The following is a 16,969-nucleotide window of genomic DNA, read 5'->3' as shown; positions in this document are numbered from 1 at the left end:
CTTGGGTGGTGGTGGTGGGAAAATTCAAAATAATATTGGTGGGAAGGTGTTATGGTGGTGGAAGTGGTGTTGGAATATTGAATGTAATAAATTATTGTGAACAGCGAGTAGGGCGTTCGCCTTACAAGCAGCCAACATGGCCGACCCGAGTTCGATTCCTCCGCCCCTCTCGGAGAGCCCGGCAAGCTACCGAGAGTATTCGATATGCCAGACACAGTAACAACAAAGTCTCCAATGGAGACGTTACTGGGCCCGCTCAAGCAAATCGACGATCAACAGGAGGGCCTTTACTTTACTTTACTTTACTTTACTTTATAAAAATAAAGTAAAATTGGGGAGAAAAAGAAATAATAAATAAATGAACTAAGAAGCTTCTGCACTTCAAAAGAAATGGTGATCAAGATACAAAGACAGCCCAAGGAATGAGAAAAATTATTTACCCAATACCCATCTGATATGCCAGACACAGTAACAACAAAGTCTCCAATGGAGACGTTACTGGGCCCGCTCGAGCAAATCGATGATCAACGGGAGGGCCTTTACTTTACTTTTTGGGCTGGAGCGATAGCACAGCGGGTAGGGCGTTCGCCTTACAAGCGGCCAACATGGCCGACCCGAGTTCGATTCCTCCGCCCCTCTCGGAGAGCCCGGCAAGCTACCGAGAGTATTCGATATGCCAAACACAGTAACAACAAAGTCTCCAATGGAGATGTTACTGGGCCCGCTCGAGCAAATCGACGATCAACGGGAGGGCCTTTAACCCATCTGATAAGATGTCCAAGCTATCTAAGGTACTAGTAGAACTTTACAAGAAAAACATTCAACCCCATCCAAAAAATGGGAAGAAATGAAGGAAAAGTTTCTCAAAGAAGAAATACAAATGGCCAAAAGACCTAAGATGAAATGTTTTACATTGCTAATCAGCAGGAAGATGCAAATAAAAGCAACAATGTGATATCATCTAACACCACAGAGACTGGCACACATCAAGAAGAACAAGAACAACCAGTGCTGGTGCAGATGTGGAACAAAGAGACTCTCATTCATTGTTGGTTAGAATGCTGACTGGTCCAGCCTTTCTGGAAAACAATATGGGCATTTCTCAAAAGCTAGAAATTGATCTTCCATACAATCCAGCATTATCACCTCTAAGAATATACCCCAGGGACCCAAAATCACACATCAGAAATGCTATCTGCACTTGTATGATCATTGCAGCACTATTCACAATAGCCAGAATCTGGATGGAAACAACCTGAGTGCCTAAGAACAGATGACTAGTAAAAGAAACTATGGTATATCCACACAATGGAAAACTATGGTGCATCTACACCAGGAAAAATGAAGTCATGAAATTCACATATAAATGGATGAACATGGAGAGTATCATGCTAAGTGAAATGAGTTGGAGGGAGAGGGTCAGACATAGAATGACTAGACTTACTTGTGGTATGTATATATAAATATATGTATATATATACACACACATAAGTATATACATGTGTGTGTATATATATATAAAACATGGTATGAGACCAATTCCCAAGGAAAGAAAAAAACAGGGGCCAAGATGACTGGTCCAAGATTGGAAACTTGTCTAAGTGATGGTGGAGGGAGGGCAGTGTGGACAGAGAAGGGACCACTATGACAGTGATAGATGGAAACGATCACTCTGGACAAGAACTGAGTGATGAAAGTAGGTAAAGGGACAAATATGATAACCTATTTGTATTGCAAACTATAATGCCCAAAAGGAAACACCAGGAGGGAGGGAGGGAGGGAGGGAGGGACAGAAGGAGGAAAGACAAAGAGGGGGAGGTGGGGAAGTGCCTGCCATAAAGACAGGCTGGAGTGGTGGGGTGGGGTGGGGTGGGGTGGAAGTTTCCCAGAAGGGAAACTGGGACATTGGTGGTGGGAAATGTACACTGGTGAAGGAATGGGTGTTGGAAAATTGTACTACTGAAACCCAATCATGAACAACTTTGTAACTATGTATCTTATGTTGATTCAATAAAAAAATAAAAATTAAAAACAAAAAAAATTTTTTTATTAAAAAGCCAAACTTTTTTTCTCCTGCCTGTGGGTCTCCAAGACTGTGATGCTCAGGACCTGTTCCTGTGTGTGCCTTATTTTCTGTAAGATCCCAATAAAGTCCCTTCTCATTGCTCCTGCTTTGTTTTTGTTTTTCTTGCTCAGAATTTGTCTCCTCTATATGAACATCCTATGCGTTCTCCTCAGCTTTGCTGTGACACTTCCCATCCTTACATAAAGCCTCAGCTTCTCCAGCCAACAATGAGGCTTCCTGTTTAGTGTACAATAACCTATTCGCTGCCAATTCTATCTTACTCCCTTTGAGTTTTGTTCTCCACCTTTAAGACAAAGTTTAAATCTAATATTCAGTGTGTGTGATTCCCAAAATGCCTCTCGTTGATAGCCATAAAGATGAATAAAAGAAGCCACGCTTTATATGCTGCAGAGGGCAAGAACAGAGAAGACAGCAGAGACTTAGGGAATGCCCGTGAGCAACAGTGTAAGAATTAGATGTTGGGTTTCTGTTGGCTCTTCAAGTCAAATTAACAAACACTGGAGAACTTAATAGCCACTTGGCAAACACTTTAAGGGTCTGCACTTTGAATCATGCTCTCTGAAAGGGTGTTTTAGTCACAGATTCCTAAATCCTGCAAGCTCTGACCAGGCCTTTCTCTGGAAACTGCCTCTGTAGATGTGGTCAGGTTAAGATGAGGTCACAGCCAGATTCAGGAGAGCATGAGATCCAGTGACAGGAAGCCTTATAATATGGACATGTAAAGATGGACACAGAGACAAAGAAAGTGTCATGTGACAACAGAGGCAGTGACTGGTCAATGAATGTCTGAGGCTTTTGAAGAAAGCCTTGGGTCTTCACTAAGTATAATGAAAGAACTACAGAACACAGCAAGTTTAAATTATTATTTTTTTATTTAGTCCAAAGAGATTATAAAAATAGTACTGGGTTAAAATGTTAGAAAATAAAATCCTATGAAAATAAAAAAAAAACCCATAAATCTGGGGGCCAGGGCTGGAGCACATGCCTGGCACAATATGGTTCCCCAGCACCATGGCGTGGAGCCCCGATGGCAGTAGCCCCACTAGGAAGCCCCCAAATGAACAATCCCACACCAACAGAAACACAAATTGGAGCATAGACCCTCCAGAAGTAAAAGCAGAGACATAAACACTGCTCTGGACACTCGTGTGCAAAGCAGCTTTACTCACAATAGCCAAATACAACCTCCGTGTTCAATGAGTAAACAAAACGCAGTATAAAACAGTATTAAAAATAGAATCTTAAAAAGAAAATTATGACACAAACTATGACACAGAGGAACCCTGACATCATTCTAAGCCACTTACAGAGGGACAATCACTGTCCGCTTTTATAAGGTTCCTCTCCTAAGAGTTTTCACATGAGATTCCTTGAGAAGTCAGATTCACTGAGACAGAAAATAGAATGCGGCTGCTGGGGGCTGGAGGAAAGAGAAATTGGGGTATCAGGATTTTGCAGGTGCACATGTAGGAAATAGAAAAAAGTCTCAAGAAAGATGGTGCACGTGACAAAAGCACCACTGTACCACTGTACTTTATCTCAAGAATACTTCCTAGTGAGGCAGAAGAGAGAGCGCATCGTGTAATCTGACAGACAGAAACCTTTGTCAAGAACATATCAGTCCCATGGGCCGGAGTGACAGCACAGTGGGGAGGGAGTTTGCCCTGCACACAACCGACCCGGGTTAGATCCCTGGCATCCCATATGGTCCCCCAGCACCGCCAGGAGTAATTCTTTAGTGCAGAGTAACCCCTGAACATCACCCCTAGGTATTGCTGGGTGTGACCCCCTCAAAAAAAGAGCAATCTTATTTACCTAGCACAGTCAAATGAACATCACTCTAATGTCCATTTCTTAGTTTCCATGTCTACAAGGTCTCTCCAGTACTTTCCTAAGAGTCACACTTCATAGGCTCTCAAATACACAGTGAGTGGCTTTTGGGTTTCTTCTTGTTTTTAGGCAGTTCTCAAAGCTTACTCCTGGCTCTATGCTCAAGGATCATTTCTGGTGTTGCTTGGGGACCACTTTGGTGTCAGGAATTGAACCAAGGTTAGTAGGGAACAGAATAAGTGCCTTAATCTCTGTACTATCAGTTCTAGCTCTATATTTAGAATATTATTGACAGAATTCTGTCAGCTTTTCTTTTGCTTTTTGCTTTTTGGGTCATACCTGGCGATGCTCAGGTACTCCTGGCTCTGCACTCAGGAATTACTACTGGCGATGCTCGGGGGACCATATGGGATGCTGGGGATCAAACCTGGGTTGGCCGTATGCAAGGCAGATGCCCTACTCACTGTGCTATCGCTCTGGCCTCCCACCTCTATATTTAAAGTATGTTTCATCTTCTTTCACTGTATCACTGTCCTCCTGTTGTTTATTGATTTTTCTCGAGTGGGCCCAGTAAAGTCTCCATCGTGAGACTTTGTTACTACTGTGTTTGGCATATTGAATACGTCACGGGTAGCTTGCCAGGCTTTGCCGTGCGGACAAGATACTCTTGGTAGCTTGCCAGGCTCTCCGAGAGGGGCGGAGGAATCGAACTCGGGTCAGCCATGTTGGCTGCATGCAAGGCAAACACCCTACCCGCTGTGCTATCACTCCAGCCCTTCATCTTCTTTACATTATAGTATTCTGTAACATCTTGAGTTCTATGTAAGGTGTTACTCAGACACAGTGAGAGAAAATGGGGGGGGAGGGGGAAAGTAAAATATCAAAAGAGAATGTTTAACATAAAGATATTGTTCAAATTATGTACAATTAGGACGAGTTAAAGAGAAAATTAATTTTTAAAAATCCAAAGGGTAATAAATACATCAAAAACATCAACAGTTCTGATTCAGTTCACAAGCATCATTATGATTATTTAACTTTTTCTTATCTTAATAGTTCAATTCTAGGTATACAATTAACAAGAATAATTTCAAAAGACACTAAAGCCAGTCACTAAAGTTCAGTCTTATACTAGGTATTCATATAATAAGGGGAAATTTTCTTAAATTTAATTTTCTTAATTCTGTAAAATTCTATATAAATTCTAAATCAGAACTTAAATAACATTCTATTGGACTCTTATCAGGGGTTGGCAAGAGGGGATGCGTAAGACCCCTACCCTGCATACACGTGGCTGACTCTGGTTTAGTCCCTCACACTGCACAAGATTCCACAAGTATTACCAGGGGTCACTCAGCGCAGAGCCAGAACAGCCCCAGAGCACTGCTGGGTGTGGTCCTAAACCAAATAAAAACTACATATGATCAATAATACGAATGGAGCCAGAGAAATAGTTTAGGGCAAAGCACTTGCCTTGTGTGCAGCCAACCTAGTTCAACTCCCGCCACCACCCTGAGTGCAGAGTCAGGTGCAAGGCCTGAGCACCACCGGGTGTGGCCACCTCTCATATTCCCCCTACCAAAAGAAGCATGCAGAATATCCCTATGAAAATGTTACCTCCATTTGCTTACATTTTGTAAAATGTACTCTCCATGTTCTTTACAAAACAGTTTATATTGTACTTAAAAATCAAGAATTAAGTAAATTTCATTTGATAAATTATCAATGATTTATACTTTTCTTCAAATAATGTATATACTATTTTGTTATAAGATATTATTACAAGTTAAACCCGTGACGGTGAAAGTAAAATGCAGTTAGGATGCTTATGTTCTTTCCATTCTTATACATGACCTTGGATAAAGTCACAACACATTGAATTAGATCTACTCTAACATTAAAAATGGAAAGAAAAATTATGAAATGAAAACATAATATAATTTACATAAAAATAAGCATCTGAAATACTTAGACAACATTAGGGTTCAAAAAATTGAATGGTATTAGCTATTAAATTTCACTTGAAATTTTAACGTGACATCAATTCTAGCTATAATTTCATCACACTGCAAAATGAGGTCTTAATAATTATTAGCCTTGATATCTATAAAAAATATTCTTAAAGCAGACATTTTCAAAAAAAGAAAATTGCTTTAACTTATCGATGAAATTTAAAATAAATTGCTTTAACTCATAAACAAAAAATTCATAAGACTTATTCATTCAAGTCTAATTATCCTGAAAAAATTGTGAAAACACAATTACAAATTTTCTCAAGACATTGTACTATTTAAGCACTATTTTTAAATTGCGTTCATCCTGGAGGGTTTTGCAAAAGCCATTGTCATCCTATTCGGGGGTAGAGAGGTGTGGCGGGCTGGCCAACATAAATATAATAAAGATAGAACATCTAAAATGTACTCAATTTCCAAATCTTATGTTTTTAGACCTTTAAGGGGAAAACATATGCAATTAAAACACTTTATTATCAAGAATGTACCTTGGGAGCATTCATTAAATAGAAAAACATGGTAAAGAAAAGTAATGGTGCTTTAATTTCAAATATGTGCTTTAGACTGTATTTAATAACTAAAAGAGGTCTGAAACAACTAAATATAGATCTTATATTTTAAGCCAACGAAAATATATTACTATAACATTTCACAAAGTGATTAACATTGTAGAGCAGTTACTCTTACTAATTAATGGTATAAAGCTGCACTGACAAAGGAAAAGATCCACCATTCCATGCAATATTTATTAAGATCTTCTACAGGATTTACGTGAAAGCAAGGAATCCGGCATCTTTTCTGTGAGATTGCTCAAAATGTCTGATATATTCTTTTGTCAGTCAGCCCGATATTTTTTCTACCTTTCAAACAAGCCCATATTCTCCCCTCAGGTGGTAGTGAGAACTCAAGGCTCTGGCTGCCAGCACTGCAGCACAGTCCCTGTAGCTGTCTTGGGCTACCATGCAGCGGGATGCTGCAGTCTGTTTCGTTCTAGCAGGCAGGTAGGGATGCTGCAGTCTTTCTGGTGCTACTAGGCAGAGAGGGATACTGCAGTCTGTCTTTGGTGCTAGCCGGCAGAGAGGGATGCTGCAACGTCTTTGCTGCTGGAAGGCTGAGAGGGATGCTGCAGTCTGTCTTTGGTGCTAGCAGGCAGAGAGGGATGCTGCAGTCTGGGTTTCATGCTAGTAGGCAGAGGGCTGCTGCAGTCTGCACAGCGCCGCCAGCGCCACTGGGGACCCAACAAAGACCCGCATCTCCCTGCACCCCATGCCCGGGGGCTCTGTCCGTGGACCAGCATTTTCCCAAGCCCTGCCACCCTGTCTCTGCTTCACTGCTTGCTCTCTCGCTCTCGTCCTCAGAGCGGCCCTTTGTGGCCAGGAGGAGGGAGCCTCGGCGCCCGGCCAGGCGCGGGTTCTTTGTTGCCCTCTGCCAGTCTCCTTAGATACCATCAATAGGCAGGGAACACAAAGCCTCCCCCGATTCCCGCTCCCGCCTCCCGGCCTCCGGCCAGCCCGCGCCGCACCTACCCCATCTCCGAGCCCGGCAGCAGCACCTCCATCCCGTCTCCACTGCCATCCGCAGGCTGGCCGCACGGCCACATGCCGTTCACGTGGCCGCGCACAGCCAATGGGAGGCGCCTGGCGCCCGCGCATCCCCGCGCCCCGGGCGCCGCCCGCCTGCGCTGAGGCTGAGTTTACAGGCGCTGGGAGCAGAGCGAGCCACGTGACAGGTCACTGAGGGTCGGGCTGACACTGCCTCAGTTCCCAGCAAAGGGAGGTGGAGGGCAGCACCGCGGAGTACCGGGTCCTGGTCTCATCCGACTCCGGCCACTCACAACTATGTCACCAGAGTTACTGGGCAGCCGAGTGCTTTGGTTTTGTTCAATTTTCTTAATTAGGAGCACAAAGAGCAGCTATTAAACAGTATACTAAGTAAGGTAAAGGTAAAGGCCCTCCCGTTGATCGTCGATTTGCTCGAGCGGGCCCAGTACCGTCTCCATTGGAGACTTTGTTGTTACTGTGTTTGGCATATCGAATACTCTCGGTAGCGGTAGCTTGCCGGGCTCTCCGAGAGGGGCGGAGGAATCGAACTCGGGTCGGCCATGTTGGCCGCTTGTAAGGCGAACGCCCTACCCGCTGAACTATCGCTCCTGGAAAAAATACAGCAAAGTACTGTACACACAATACATGTTCTCAGAGATTACCCTTACAAAGGTAACAGGATCATTCTTCCCTTTTCTGATCTGATTATTGCCTTTACTTTGCTTTTTTTGTAGTTTAGGGTATTTTTCTTTGTCTGTTACAGTGACTGGCATGTAGGTACTTACCCTCGAAATATCTGTTGAATAAACAGGGATCACTTATTACTAGGAAAATTATCTCTTAAACGTTCAAATATACTTAGAAACAAATACTTGTCATACTTGAGAAAGAAACATGTAAATGAACCTGGTTCATCCTCACATCCCTTCTGTGAGGATGACTTGGTTTTTAGATACTCTTACTACATCAAGTGTATGACTCATTGAACAGCACTTAATCATGCATATAGTCACTATTTATGAGAAGTTTAGAACAGAAAACTTCTCATAAGACCTAGAATTCTGCAAAAAAAAAAACCCATCAAAACAAAGAATACATTTTAGAAACACCTAAAAATAACTCTTACGGACCCTAAGAAAAAAATACAAGTCTAATATCCTTGTATGATTCAAGCTATTCTTTGACCATCTGGTAGGTGAAATATTTGTCTAAATTGTACGGTATAAGAGATTCAAATGAAAATTTTAAAGAAAGCAAAAATGATTATATGCTCATTAATCACTGCAATTCAAATGTAAAAGTAAGTCAATCTAAAAGTGACATTTATGACTGTAATCCACTCAATTATCAGTAAGATTTTCCAAACCAGCTTCAAGCCCAAAAATAAAGTCTGGTTTGAATTTTATTTTTTAAAATATATTTGATTATTTAAAAGACCATGTAAAGTAAAGGAAAGGCCCTCCCGTTGATCATCGATTTGCTCGAGCGGGCCCAGTAACGTCTCTATTGGAGACTTTGTTGTTACTGTGTCTGGCATATCGAATATGTCACGGGGAGCTTGCCAGGCTCTGCCGTGGGGGCGAGATACTCTCGGTAGCTTGCCGGGCTCTCTGAGAGGGGCGGAGCACAGTGGTAGGGCGTTTGCCTTGCACGCAGCCAACATGGCCGACCCGAGTTAAAAGACCATATGTAAAAAATAAAAACTGTGCTCAATTTAAAGTTACTGAAGAATTAATTTGCACTACCAGATTTGTACATATCTCAATAAAGCTCTGCCATGTTAATTAATTAAAAATGCTATTATATATACTATGTATGTACAAGCATTAAGATTACTTTCTAATCAAAATTAAAGAAACAAATTAATGGTCATACAAGCTTAATTTCAAATACCTATTTCAATATAAGACCAGCTTGACTATTTTAAGCAAACAATCAAAAGTTAATGTTATGAAAATGAAAATGTAATTCACCATAAAAAAAACTTCAGAACCTACTACAGCGTAAGTTTATGACTAAACAGGACTAACAGGATTAATAAGATTAGTAAAACTGAGGTCTTAAATTTTGCATTTCATTTTAACAGACATGTTTGGTCTAATTTAAACTTGAAATGTTAAAAATAACCCGAGTGATAGCACAGTGGTAGGGTACCTGCCTTGTACTTGGCAGATCTGGATTCCATTTCTGGTACCCCATATGGCCCATATTGTCCCCCAAGTTCCAAGGAATGATCCTTGAGCACAGAGCCAGGAGTAAACCCTATGCATAGCCAAGTGTGGCCCCCCAAAAACCTAAAAAAAAACACAGAACATAAGAGAGAAGTAAAGATAACTCAGATGGTCTGGAGCACTTTCTCTGCATGGAAGAGGCCCAGGTTTGATCCTCATATCACATGATCCTCTCAGCAGTGTCACGAAGGATCCCAAAGCACCATGCTAGGGCCTGAGTACCACTGAGTAGTCTCCAGGAAACCAAACCAACAAACAAAAAGGCTATAGACAACAAATCAATCAACAGAGGATGAGTTCAAATTAGTGTTTTTCAGCTGCCCATTTTTGGTAGGGAGGCAAGCATTGCATGGGGGCACAACTGATGGTTCTCTGTACTACTCTTGCCCTGTGCTAGGGCTCACTCCAGGGGTGTTCAAGAAAACATTTGGTGCAAGGAACTGAACAAGGGCTAGGTGCATGCAAGCGCCTTATACCTGTATTATCACTCAGCTCCCTTAGATGACTGTTGTGCTTTGCCAATACCTTCATTTAATCCCCAGCACTGCGTATGGTCACCTGAGCCCACCAGGAGTGATCCCTCAGAAGTAAGCCCACCAGAAGTAAGCCCTGAGCATCTCTGGGTGTGGCCCCAACCTCCATCCCCACTCCATCCCCAAACATAGTCATTCAGAAATTTTGAGTATTTACAGTAACACTGGGTTATGTATGGCAAGATGAAAATGCCTAATGAGAGAATGGGTCAGGTCCTAAATTCAAACTGTTTAAAGACCATTTATCCCCCTTGCAATTGTTGGTGATGTCAAATAAAGAGATAAAATCCGTCTATAGCAAGCCAGAAGTATCTATGTGTTTGCTGTTACCTCATGGGCCAGGTTCTTAAAAGAAATACTCCTGATATCATTAACAGAGTCTTCTACCTCTCTAATCATCAAGCATTGAATACAGTGCTTAACACTCCCTTCAAAATCAGTCCTTGCTTGGAAGCCCACTGCTGACAGTGACAGGTAAAGCAGTGTTCTTCCACCAACAATGCAGAGCAGTACAGCGACCCAGGTGCAGGAGGGCTGAAAACCACTGATCTCCCACCTTGGTTCCATCCGCTAGTCCATGGAGACTATACACAAGGCAAATGCTGGTACAGGTGTGAAAAGGCTGAAATTTAACAATGCCATGGCCTGAATGGCATGTTAGTATTCTTAGACTATATAGCATCCTCAATGTATTACATTTCCTATATATGACATGACAAATAACCACAAACTTAACAACAAAATTTATTATGTTTCAGTCCCATAGTTCAGAATTTTAAAATAGGTTTCAATGTGCTAAAAATCAAGGTATCTAAATGACTCTTTCCTCAGGTCCCTAAGGACAAACTGTCCTCTTTCCCCTTTCACTACATTCCTCAGTTCAAGGCCTCCTTCCTCCAGCAAACATGCAGCACTGTCTTTGACAATTTGTAGCATTCTGAACTTAACTGAACTTACTCTGACTTCTTCCTCTTGCATTCTCAAGGACTCACATCCTGCCCAACAATCCAAGATAACCTCCTTATTTTCAGGTACTTGGCAACCTTAATTCTATCTGCAAATTTAACTCTCTTTTCTACATAATCTAACATTCACAAATCCTGGAGTTGAGGAAGCAGACACCTCTATGAAGCAGTAACTCTTCCTGCTGCAACTATTTCAGAACTTTTATCCTAAGGAGTCATTTATAAACGCACTTTAGTTTTCAGAAGCGATAGCACAGCAGGTAGGGCATTTGCCCTGCATGCGGCCAACCCGGGTTTGATTCCTTCGTCCCACTCAGAGAGCCTGGCAAGCTACCGAGAGTAACCCACCCACACAGCAGAGCCTGGCAAACTCCTCATGGCATATTCGATATGCCAAAAACAGTAACAACAAGTCTCACAATGGAGATGTTACTGGAGTCCGCTTAAGCAAATCGATGAACAACGGGAGGACAGAGCTACAGTGCTACCTTTATTGCAAAACAGGAAAAGACTAGTGTAGGGAGAGTTAAGACTCAGGTTCAAGTTACAAATAATCATTTTGTGAACATTACCAAATCACTCAACTATTCTAAGGATCAGCTATTAATTTTCAATTTGGCTGATTCCATTGAGCTGTTGTGAGGATCAAATATGAACAAAGTAAATTGTGAAATACATTTTAAAGGTAACAAGACTGAAAATTGCTCTACTGGTTCATATCAAGTTTGGTTTAAAATTACTTTTCCATGAAGAAATCAACCTACCTAAAATCAGTTCATCCAACTTTTCCTCCTACTATTTCTGTACCACATTTCTGCCACTATCTGTTCCCATAACTGACTAGAAGAACCCCGGAGGAACACTTGATTTCATCTATGCCTCACAGTGCATATTACAATATTTTGTACATAATTGGATTTCAGTAAGTATTAGTTGGCCCACATTCCACAACTGCCGCCATGGAGGATCATCCATCTGCCCAACTCGATAGACTCATGATTAAATCTCTCAGAAGAGATGCAAGATAAGCTGCAAAACTTCACAGGTACACCGTCTCCTGGATAAAAACGCTGGATTGTCCTTGGGAGGAGGGCAGGTCGAGTCTCTGCCCTGCCAAAGCATCTCAGGAACATCTACAGCCCACAGCTGTTGCCATGACAATGTCCCAACTCCACCACTTCACAACTAATGTCTGCAGGGATACCAAACTGACAAAAATTCCAGGCACACCAATTTCAGGCTGAGAACTCTGGAGTCTTCTTGGAGTGGGAAGCAGGCAATTGCCCCAGTCCACCCCCAGTACTTCCCTATGCCCCAGCAGTCACACCCACATCCCACACCCCCTGCTATGTAAACTCAGAGCCCAGTTACATATCCTGGAATTTCTGGAGCATGTGGCCACATTTGTAGTCACCTCCAAATTCCAATACTGACATCTTCAAAGGTTAAAAATAAAAAATTATTTATGGAACGACTTAAAATTAATCATCAAAGAGCATTAATGCAGGTGTACTCAGTCAATAATAACCGTAGAGCAAATGCTGAACAAGAAATATTATTGCAAAATACAACTTTCTGTAGAGAAAATAAATACTTTAAACAGTGTAAGGTAAACAAAATTCAACACAGCTGTGAAACTTGATTTCTGAAGTTAGGTAGGATCACTCAAGAAGCTGAAAGAGCTTTACAACTAGGTCAGACTTTGTGGATGAGGTGCAGCCATCCATGGGTGGTGCTGCCAGAAGCAAGTGGCACCAACCCCACTAAACCCAAACGTGAAAACTCCCCAGCAGCAGACAGGCAGATCAATGGGAAAAGCCTGTGGCTTACAAAGCTGTGAGGCTGTAAGCCCCCTTACCACAAGAAAAATACTTCTTCCTGTAAAGTTTTCTTTGCATATATTAGCTATTAACATGGGGAAAAAATATGTAGTACTAATAAATTTACAGAACACATTCTTCTGTATTAATGAATCAAAGAGATTTTTTAAAAAAAACTATCATTTTCATTTATTAAACAGGCAAATATATTTTAAAGTAATACCGAGGATAGGGCATTTGCCTTGCACGTGGCCGACCTGGTCGGCCCGAGTTTGATTCCTCCATGCTTCTAGGAGAGCATGGCAAGCTACCGAGAGTATCTCGCCTGCACGGCAGAGCCTGGCAAGCTACCCATGATGTATTCGATATGCCAAACATAGTAACAACAAGTCTCACAATGTTACTGGGCCCACTCAAGCAAATCGATGAACAACAGGAGGACAATGACAGTGACATTCAAAATAGGTAATATTTTTCAAAATTTCTTAAAGAGATCCAGTATTAGAATGCATGTTTTCAAGGCAGTATGCCATGGGTTCAATTCCAGCACAAATAACACACAAAAAGACACACAGAAAAGAAAAAGAGGGGCCAAAGTGATAGAACAGCATGTAGGGCATTTGCCTTGCCCACAACCAACCCGAGTTCAATCCCCAGCATTCCACATGGTCCCCCAAACACTGCCAGGAGTAATTCCTGACTGCAGAGCCAGGAGTATCCATGAGTATTGCCAGGTATGACCCAAAAAGACAAAAATAAGTTAAAAGAAAAAGGAAAGTTCTCTTAATGCCTATACCAAAGAAACTCCAGTTAAAAGAAATCTTTATAACTAGATACAAATACAGATTTATTCAAATATATTCAGTATTTATTTGCACTTATGAAGTGCTAGAAACTATCTCACTAGTAATAATGAGTCTGCTTAACTATATTTTAGGTACACTTAAGTAAGTAAGTAAGTAAAGGCCCTCCCGTTGATCATCGATTTGCTCGAGCGGGCCCAGTAACGGCTCCATTGGAGACTTTGTTGTTACTATGTCTGGCATAGGTACACTTAAAGAAAATTAAAATTATGCTATAGATATAACACCATTAAAAATGATGAAATATTTAAGAATGGGCAAAGAGGGGTGGAGAGACAGCACAGTGGGTAGGGTGTCTTGCATGCAGTTGACCCAGGTTTGATCCCTGGCATCCTATACGGTACCCTGAGAATTGTCAGGAGTAATTTGAGTGCCGTTGCCTAGAGTAACAGCTGAGAATTGCCAGGTGTGGCTCCAAAACAAAACATCAGGAATAGCCAAAGTGGTAAAAGATCTGCATGCTGGGCTAGAGCAATAGCACAGCAGGTAGGGCATTTGCCTTGCACGCGGCCGACCTGGGTTCGATTCCCAGCATCCCATATGGTCCCCCGAGCACCACCAGGAGCGATTCCTGAGTGCAAAGTCAGGAGTAACTCCTAAGCATCGCTGGATGTGATCCAAAAAGAAAAAAAAAGATCTGCATGCTAAAAACTTTAATTCAATTTTGAAATGAAGACAAATATAGAAAGGTATTCTGCATTTGTATTCAGTATTTGTTGAATTAATATTGTTTAAATATCTACACTACCTAAATCGATCCTAACTTACAGAACCTATTAAAATAGGTTCAATATTATCACTATTAAAATTTCAAGAGCATTTTTCACAGAAATAGAATACCAACATTTTTTTCAATAAATACCACAGGTTTTAGCAAACTAAAGATGCCCAACTGCTAAAGCAATCTTGGGAAAGAAGAGTAACACTGAAGACATTACACTTCCTGCTGTCATACTATTTAAAAATCACTATATTAAAATTACTGTATGCAGTAATAGAAAGAGTATAATATTGGCAAAGAAACACATAGATCAATGGAACAGAATAGAGATTCATATATAAAGGCATACAGATATGATCAATTAATATATATCAAAGAAGTCCACAGAGATACAATGGGAAAAAAAGGTTCTACAAAATGAAAGTGAAATCAAGGCAGTCACATACAGCAGGCTCACCTGGGCCTCTACTTTATACCATACCAAAAACTTAAATCACAATGGGTTAAAGACTTGAATGTAAGGTCCAAAACTATAAAACTCTTATAAGATGGCCGGAGAGAGAACAGGCCGAGCACATGCCTTGCATGTAAGTCTGGGCTCAATCCTCAGCACTAAACTTAGTCCCCTGAATACCACCAGGAGAAAACTCTTAATATCACTGAATGTGGCTTCCAAAACAAAACACAACAAAGTCAAAAAATAAAACTCTTAGAAGAAAGAAAGCATAGGTAGTAAGCTATTTGGTGTTAGTCTGGGCAGTATTTTTTTTTTAAATTTGCATCAGAAGCAAAAGCAATATAAAGCTAAAATAAACAGTGAGACTAAAACAAAACTAAATTAAATTGAATCTAAGCCATATGATTCAAGGACCCTACTTTTGGGTATATAGCCAAAAAAAATGAAAAACCTAAGAACTTCTATGCAGCAAAGGAAGCCATCAATAAAACAAAAGGACAATCTCTGGAACAGGAGAAAAGGTTTGCAAATTGGTATCTGATAAGGAGTTATTATTCCAATCCATACTCATGAACAGTAGGCCACTCTCCGTGGACAACGTCTGCACTCTGACTTACCAGGTCAACCACTTGTTTTCCTTAGAAACAATCTACTTTGTCCAAGTTATGCCTGCACTCTGATTCTTTAGTGCATACTATTCTCTAATAAACCTTTTGATTTTTTGTTTGTATGTTTGCTTTGGGGTCCTACCCAGAAATGCAGAAATGTTCAGGGCTTACTCCTAAGTCTGCACTCAGGGATCACACCAGTCTGTACTCAAACAATCATCTGAGGTACCAAGGATGACATCTGATTTGGCAACATGCAAGGCAAGCACTTTATCTGCTATACTATCTCTCTGGCCCTCTTTTTCTATTCTTTAGTTCTTTAGGAGAAAGTAATAGCAGAAACACACAGAGATAAAATTCAATGTGAAAATGGACAGAACTGGGGCCACTTCACTCCTATTAAAGTGGAAAAAGAACCCTACTCTTATTCACTTGGACAATCAATGGGTTCCAGATACTCTGTAGCTTCAAGAAGTCACCTGTCTATAGCCCCCTCTCACTTCTGTAATCAACTTCCCTTTTTCTATTGGATCATTCTGAAGCACATGCAAACATGTTCTAATAAACTCTTCTTTACAAATCCCTATCTTCTCTTCCTGTTCCCTCATTCTAAATATGACACCACTTTTCTATTTTCAACACACAGTAAAACTTGACCAAGTAAACTATTTCTTGTCTCTATTTCCTAAACTCTCAATTTCCCATTTAACCCACCCTAATCCTAAATAATTCCCTGAAGTTCAACCATCAAACTTAGCAAAGATCAAATGTGGCCAAATTCTTTTGCCTGTATCTTAGTACAACAATCTCTGTAATAAGAAGCAAAGCTGGTCACTCTCTTCTACCAGAAAGAAACCTCTTTCCTTTGTTTCTATGACACTTTCTCCTGGTTGTCCTCGTCCCTGATTTCCTTAATGGTTCCCATCTTCACTCAGAGTCCTAAGGGCTTGATCTAGAATTGCTTTCTCTCTTTTTGCTGAAAATTTTAAATACCAACTATATGTTTCTAACTCTAAATCTAACACTTATATCTCCATCCCAACCTTATCCTTTGAATACACACACACACACACACACACACACACACACACACACACACATTTCACTTGAGTATCTGAGATGTTTATACTAAAAAGACACTAGATCAATAAATCTCCTGGCCCCTTCACCACCAGACTTAATCATGTGTTTACTCCTCTAAAGATTATTCTCAGCCACGATTTTCATTGCAAAGAATAAAGGCAGCTTTATTTTTTCAGACCACTTCAGCAGTATAAACATGCCTGCATCTAAGCAGATTAC

General features: G+C 41.0%; 1 protein-coding gene across 7 annotated transcripts in view; it reads right to left on the bottom strand.

The window, feature by feature from the left end:
- APC (APC regulator of WNT signaling pathway) overlaps window positions 1–16,969 on the bottom strand; it is a 150,581-nt gene that overhangs the window by 111,269 nt on the left and 22,343 nt on the right. The window contains exon 1 of one of the 7 annotated variants that reach the window (XM_056139044.1): window positions 7,455–7,521. The exons of 5 other annotated variants lie outside the window; for them this stretch is intronic. The gene's annotated coding sequence lies outside the window, so the exon portion shown is untranslated. Of the gene's footprint in view, window positions 1–7,454; window positions 7,522–16,969 lie in introns of those variants that run through there. One more of the 7 variants, XM_056139047.1, reaches the window with a different exon arrangement.

This window comes from Sorex fumeus, unplaced genomic scaffold (assembly GCF_029834395.1).
Source record: "Sorex fumeus unplaced genomic scaffold, SorFum_2.1 ptg000131l, whole genome shotgun sequence".
NCBI classification, from domain to species: Eukaryota; Metazoa; Chordata; class Mammalia; order Eulipotyphla; family Soricidae; genus Sorex; species Sorex fumeus.
The sequence above is the reverse complement of the archived record's forward strand: the minus strand, read 5'-3'. Positions and strand labels throughout refer to the sequence as shown.